Source organism: Magallana gigas, chromosome 8, assembly GCF_963853765.1.
Source record: "Magallana gigas chromosome 8, xbMagGiga1.1, whole genome shotgun sequence".
Classification (NCBI taxonomy): Eukaryota; Metazoa; Mollusca; class Bivalvia; order Ostreida; family Ostreidae; genus Magallana; species Magallana gigas.
The window spans coordinates 11,054,372-11,059,370 of record NC_088860.1 but is presented as its reverse complement, the minus strand read 5'-3'; the positions used below and the strand labels follow the sequence as shown (position 1 = coordinate 11,059,370).

At 33.7% G+C, this 4,999-nt stretch overlaps 1 long non-coding RNA gene across 1 annotated transcript; it reads left to right on the top strand.

The window, feature by feature from the left end:
- The first annotated feature begins 3,861 nt into the window (after window positions 1-3,861).
- Window positions 3,862-4,779, top strand: LOC136270704 (uncharacterized). Its single transcript, XR_010708529.1, has 3 exons — window positions 3,862-4,027; window positions 4,218-4,348; window positions 4,765-4,779. It is a non-coding gene; the product is annotated as an uncharacterized lncRNA (long non-coding RNA).
- Window positions 4,780-4,999: the final 220 nt, after the last annotated feature.

The following is a 4,999-nucleotide window of genomic DNA, read 5'->3' as shown; positions in this document are numbered from 1 at the left end:
AAACTTTCGCGCATGCGCGGCAGGCCTAGTCCTAAGGTTGCAGATAGTAAGTTTCGAACATCACTGGGAACATCAGTCTGATCAGAGTTGAGAAATGACTACATGAGAAATATGAGAAGTTTATGAGCATTAGAAATGAAAAAACGTCATCATTGGGTAAACATTTGGTTGCTTACAATCTGCATAAGGTATTTTTTGAGCGTTGCATTAGTACTGCACAACAACAAAGGTCATTCTTATCAGCTGAAGTAAAGAACTGCACCTGTTAGACGCTCACCATCTATACATCATTGTGCCAAATATTCAGCTCTTTTCGGGATGGATTTTTTATACACTGATTTTAGGTGGGAAGCGCCTATGGTAATTACCAGAAAGAGCTATATAATATGTAATGAAATTATAAGTTCCTAAGAGATAGATAACAAGAAAGTATAATTAGATGGATTAAAAATGAAGAACCAAATAATAACTATTTATTGAGGATTAGAATCTGCATTTTATAGCAAATATGCACCTACAGTATTTTGGAAAATCAACACAATACATTCTCACATGTCTTCAAAAGATTAATATCAGATGAAAACATGAAATGTTTGTTCAGTTGTTGATCCAATCAATTTCTATGAGACAGAATTTAATGTTATGTGCAAATTAAGGTGAAATAACAAAAGAAAATAATTTATTATGAGAAATCATGAAAAAAATATCTGTGATATATGGGAAAATTTATCCTATGTGAAAAATCATGGGATATATCCCATTTTCTTTATTATGTGGGATTTTTTGTCCTATATGGGAGAATTAATCCCATCTTTTAACAATGGTGGGATTTTTTTCTCCCACATGGGACAATTTATCCCACAGTACTTTTTCTCCCATGGGATTTTGGTGGGGTTTGAGATGGGATGAAAAATCCCACCAAAATCCCATGGGATTTTGATATTTGAGAGACAATTATAAGAAAACTAGAGCAATGTGTACATTCATGCTGACATGATAGGATCAAAGTAAAATGTCCCACCAAGATATATAAACAAAAGTAAGCTAGATGTCCAACGGAAAGGGTAGCTAAAAGCCCGGACTATGTCATGTCCGGACTTAAATGTCGCACTGTTCCTATTAAAACCTAGGAACTTTCTTCTCACCTCTCGAGCATGTGCAAGAAAGACATGCTTATGATTCCCATTAGGTTCCATGAGAAAGTGATATCATGGTCTTATAGCCCCTTTTACAATTGGCGCACGATCAGAAGGGACAAAATATTCGTGCGACCGAAAAAAATTAGATATGAATCGTACACTGTTGCCGAAATAATCGCATTTGAACAAGTATTCGTACGAAATTCGCACGATCTAAGCAAGCGTTGTGCGATGTTAACGCATTAAATCTTGCGATATATCTTGCGTCTATATGCGACTGTTCATACAATGAAAGCAACTGTTGAAGGATAATGCGATAGGATTGCGCGAGAGACCAGGTGATCGGACGATTGAACGTGCGCCAATTCGATTGGACGTGCGATTATGCGTTCCATGGTACGAATGCTCGTGCGAGTCAGAGGGGAAATATACCACCCATTTCTGACAATTTTCAGTTGACATAGTTGAAAGCAGGAAAACATGCCGCCCAAGAAGAAACAGAGGTGCAGCAGCATTTATTATTATACCTCAATATGATTATTCTATTATATCTGATTGGTCTAGAAAGTCACGTGACAGGGCGATTTCATAGGGAATGAAAAAGCCAATATGAGCATACGATGTAGACAAACATGATTAAATAAAAAAATATTTAGTTATTGCGATTCTCTTAAAGCTTTATATCACAAAACCAACTTAACTCTCTATGATTCGAAATTATGAAAGAAAAGTTAGACAGTAACATAGGGGAATCAAACAATCACGATTTTATTGCTATTAATAAGTCAGACAATTTTTAGAAATCAACGTATTTTGTTTAATCATACATGTACATGTATGTTGTTCGATATAATAAAACGTTTATTGCATTAATGTTCATATGGCGAAGCCCTCGGTAAATATGATTTTTCTTGGAGTAATAAATCTTCATATTTCCCTCACCATCATGCAATAAATGTATATTGTCAATTGTGGTCTAAAACAGAGATGCTTATACAAGGTATATATACTAGTGGCATATTGAGGCTGATAAGTCTTGCAATGATAGTAAAACGTTGTAAGATTACATGAGGCATGTTGAGCAACAGTCTCATGGCCGCAAAACACGCATATACAGCAGCGATTCATCTTACGGCCCTTAAAATCGTGCATCACTCTTACGAGTACACAAAACGTTATAAAACGTTCGTACTATTGTTCGTGCGTTGCACTGCAATGATTTGGATCGCATTCGGTCGCTTCTGAATAGTGTGCATGTTCACTATTTTGAGGAGACTTGATGCGAGCCAAAAAACGCATACAACGAATGCGAGAGCTCATGCAACGTATGAGAGAGCTCGTGCGAATCTGAAAAAAAAAATTGTAAAGTGCTCGTACGCCAATTGTGAAAGGGGCTTAAGATAGGGTATTAATGGAATAACGGTTTGAGCTAAAGACAATTTTTTTCTGATCGTTTATTATATTTTGGTAAGCAAAAGTATATTTTCTCATCGTTAAATTAAACATATTGTAATGTCATCGGGGAAATTATTCTAAATGTGAGTAGGTATGGTGATGATAGATAAACCTGTTACTATTTTAGTATCAGATCGTCGTTCATGTTTCTTTTTTCTGAGTCTGCAAGATAACACTCTCCTGAATTCTCCCTCTTTCTTTTATTTTGCATGAGCCATAATGAAAGAGGCTATCATATTAGTCGCCCGTCTTTTTTAAACATAGTCTGGATGTATTTGCACCGCAATTGTTGTAAATATTGACAATGTGGCCGTTAACTGCCAGGAAAATAAATCAGTACTTGGTATATTGTGTTTTTATTCAGGTGCATGTTCAATCAAATGATATACTAGTACGGGGTTAATGATATTTGTAACAACATATCAGTTGTTATGATAGATATCAAAATGGTTCAATAAAATCAATGAAATGTTTTTTTAATTGGGTAGTTTCACATACACTTTAAAGAAATCAGATTCGAAGTCATGAATACATTACACATGTACGAAAAAAAAAAGGATAAAGTGCCTCACCCTGCATAACTCCCCTCGGGGAAGAAAAAAACCCACGGAGAAATATATTTTGAACTTAACATACACTTTGACATCCATGAAGAGTTGACGATTAACACTTAAAATTTCCCCGTGACCCCGCTTCTTTCAAGTTTATAAAACAATCATTTTTTCAATACAATCCACTATTTTTTTGTAATCTACAAAGCAACAATACAATTCCACCCTTGTTAATATGATATGGAATCAGTTCGTGCAGTGCAAATATGGTATACATGTAGTACTTAACCCTGGCTTAAATCCAAACTGTGCGTCAGATATGAAATCTTTAATAGACCGTTCTAACACCCTCTTATTTGAAGGGGTATGGTCACGAGTTTGGTCAAAAATTATTTTTGTGCAATGATACAATAGAACCCCATGACCAAGCTCTCGGAAAGACATTAGAATCTAAGATACAATTAAATAGACGGACAAAGGCTGAAAAATATCCTTGAATCATTCAAAATAGTATAAAGACCCGTGGCTTTACCACATTTTAAACCATTTAAGGTGGAAGGCTACATCGTCACAAACATGTCTGACTTCCGTTCGAAACGCCATTGTGTTCCGGATTGATAACATTATGTCGTGGTACAAAATAGCTATACACCGTTTAATTGAACTGACGAGATAGGACTGAAATCACCAAAACGCTTAGAAAATATGTCAATTTTCTTCCTGTTTAAAGCATTTAACTAACATTGATTATCAGCTGTTTTGTACGGAAAACGTGGACTCTAAATAATATACCGTTTCCCTGCTCTGCTGCTATTGGCAATACATTTTTGTCATGTCATCTGCAACAGACGATCATACATATGTGGCGGATTATCGATATAGGTAAGCAGATGTCAAATTTTCATTTAAACTATATATGCATGATTGTACATATGTATGATGAATATAAAACGAAAGTACCGTAGTACGATCTCTTGAATTGATCCTAACTTCCCAAATTAAAAAAAAAAATTGCAGTTAAAGACTTTCACTGAAACTTTGACATTAAACTAATGTATTTTGATTTAAATAGATACAGCTAGGTAGCAATAGCAGTGGAAGCCCGGATTTGCAAGCAAAATGAGGGAAAGACAGGATTCTGAAAAGGAGCATGTTAACTTTTTCATTTCCACACATGCATGTGTATCACTATGGACATCTAATGTATGTATTAATATGCGTATGGTTGTTGTTTATAATTGCTATTGTATATAAAAAAGTAAAAGGCAATTTATAATATAATTAACTACTAATATTTTGTTCTGAAGAGTTAAATATATATAATGCATTCATCAATAATATAATTTTTCAGCTTCAAACATTATCATAAGCACTACTTATCTTATATCTACATATTTAGCATAGACTTGTTCCTTTTTTAATTTTTCTTCGTGATTTTTGTTAATTAAAAAATTGATCCCAAGATATTTGAGACCATGTAAAATAAAGAAAGACAACTCTTAAACAGGATCTTTCATACCAAGATTTTTGCAATAATTAAGTATTTCCTTTAATTTTTCAATTTCATTCAATTTCTTTTCTTTATCCCATTCACCAACGAATATTGTTTATATTTTCAGGTTTTTGTGGGATTTTGTCCAGCAGTTTGCCTTAACAGAATTTTTTTATATTTTAGTTTCATATTTAAGTGGATTCCAATAAAAATCATACAAACTTCATTCATGATTTTTTTGTTTTTCATTTCTAAACTTAATAACATTTCACTTTCATAAGAATTTTAAAACAGAAATGTTTAAAAATTTGATAAATAAGGGGTTATCTGGAACCAGACTGATATATTAAAAATTCTCTAGA